Source organism: Melanostigma gelatinosum (assembly GCF_949748355.1).
Source record: "Melanostigma gelatinosum genome assembly, chromosome: 11".
Taxonomy (NCBI): Eukaryota; Metazoa; Chordata; class Actinopteri; order Perciformes; family Zoarcidae; genus Melanostigma; species Melanostigma gelatinosum.
Window position 1 is genome coordinate 3,427,441 of NC_136644.1, and position 2,641 is coordinate 3,430,081.

A 2,641-nucleotide genomic window follows, 5' to 3' on the forward strand; every position below is an offset into this window, starting at 1 on the left:
GAAGCTTTGCTAGCTAAGCTACAAAAGCAGCAAGGCTTTTTTACCAAGCTTCACACAGCCAGGGATGCGGCAACCAAGACCAGCTTTGTGATATCCCACAAAATCGCTAAAAACAGTAAGCCATTCTCGGTGGGGGAGTTTGTCAAAGAGTGCTTGGTGGACTCTGCAGCACTAATATGCCCTGAAAAAAATAAGCATTTGAGCAAGTCCCGCTATCCAGGCGAACCGTGACAAGAAGGATCGAGGACATTGCGGCGAATCTGGAGCTTCAGCTGCAACGTGAAGTGGTACGTTTTGACTTTTTCTCCTTAATAATAATAATAATAACGTATTTTATTTGTAACGCACTTTTCATTTTTTTTTTTTTTAAATCTCAGAGTGCCACAGAGCCAGTACATAGTAAAAACATGGTAAAAAGCATAGTTAAAACATAAAAAAAAAAAACTATAATAAAATAAAAACCAGTGAACGAACAGAAACACAAAAGAAATAACTGACAGTGACTTAGGTCAGAAAGGCTTTCCTGAATAAAAAGGTTTTTAGGCCAGTCTTAAAAGAGACCAGTGTCTGTGTTGCCCTTAGATGGTCAGGGAGACTGTTCCATAGGCGTGGAGCTGCCGAGCCAAAGGCCCGGTCGCCCATGGTGCGGAGCTTGGTGCTGGGGACCCGGAGAAGCGAGCTGTTTGATGATCTGAGGGTGCGGGTGGAGATTTGGGGAGTGATGAGATCTTGTAGGTAGGGAGGTGCATGTCCATTTATGCATTTATGTGTGAGTAGTAGGACTTTGTAATCAATCCGGAATGAGACTGGGAGCCAGTGTAGGGAGTGCAGAATGGGTGTTATGTGCTCATACTTCCGGACTCTCATCAGGATCCTGGCAGCGCTGTTTTGGATGTATTGCAGCTTCTGGATGTTCTTGGTAGTGATCCCAGTGAAGAGTGCGTTGCAGTAGTCCAGTCTTGAGGATATAAAGGCGTGGACGAGCTTCTCTGCATCTGACAGGGTTAAAGTGGGGCGGAGTTTGGAGATGTTTTTGCTTTGGACGAGAGCTGCGATGTCCGTGACACAGCCCAGTTACTCGTATTCGTCCGTGGGATAAAGGACTTCAAGATTACGGAGGAGCTGGCAGCACTGCGGTCAATGAAAGGGAGCGATCTTTTCACGGAGGTAGTTGCATGCATGGACACGCTGGGTCTGAAATGGGACAGACTGCTAGGTGTCACAACGGACGGCTGTCCAAGTCTGACCGGGAAAAATGTCTGACTTTTGAAACGTATGCAAGATAAAGTGACTGAAATCGACCCAGATCAGAAATTGGTATTTTTGCATTGTATTATACATCAGCGTGTGTTGTGCAAGTCAGTGCTAAAAATGAACCATGTTATTGATGTTGTAACTAAAACAGTTAACTTCATCAGGGCACGAGCATTGAATCACAGACAGTTTGTTTCACTTTTGGAGGAGCATGAGACTGAACATAGTGACATTGGCTACCACACAGCTGTCAGATGGCTCAGCCTGGGCAAAATGCTAAAAAGATGATGGGAGCTGAAAGCAGAGATTCGAGAGTTCTGCAAGAAGAAAGGCAAGGACATCCCAGAGCTCTCAGATGAGGACTGGATGGCCGATTTTGCATTTGCTGTTGATGTGACTGCACTGATGAATGAACTGAACACCAAACTGCAAGGCAAGGGCCTTTTTGTTCATGAAATGCACAGCCTGGTGAAGGCTTTCATGAGAAAGTTGCAGTTTCTTTCAAGCCAACTGGACAGCAACAATCTCACTCACATGCAAACCCTGAAAGAAGTCACACCATCAGCTGATCACCTCCGCAGGTACTCATCCAAGCTAGGAGCACTGCATGGTGAGTTTTCAAGGCGATTTGAAGATCTCAGAATGATCGAGGATGAAATGCACATGATTTCCTCTCCCTTTACCTGCAGTGTGGGTAATGCACCCAGTGATGTTCAGCTGGAACTCATTGACCTGCAGTCTGATGCGGTACTGGCAGAGCACTTTAAGTCAGGATCACTGCTGGATTTTTACTCTTCTCTCAAGGAGGAGAACTTTCCAAACATAAGGAGACATGCTCAGAATATGTTGGTTCTCTTTGGCTCTACCTACATATGTGAACAAACATTCTCAGTGATGAAGTTTACAAAATCCAGGTATAGATCCTCTCTCACGGATGATCATCTGGCAGCTGTGCTTCGCATCTCCACCTCAGACATTCAACCTGACTTTGATGCACTTGTGAAAGCCCAACAGAGACTAGATTTCTCTCACTGAACAAGAAAAAAGAACTGAGAAAAATCAGATGAGGTGGAAATGCTGGCATGTAAAGGCACCAATTAGCAGTGAACTGGGACACTTTCTTTGGAGGCCTTTTTCCCAAAATCACAGTTCAGTGACAATCGTTATAATATGATGTATCTTACTATTTGGAGTACAAAGACAATATTGTGGTGTCTTTAGAACGCTAAGAACCTCTTTCCAACAGTATATGGAACTCAAAATGTGTTTTGGGGTGAATGTGCCTGAAAATGATCACTAATATGAGTCACAAATGGTAAAAACGTTCACATTTAGTTTGTTTTGGTGTTTTATTGAATAAATTACATTTTTTGTAAGACAACCTCGT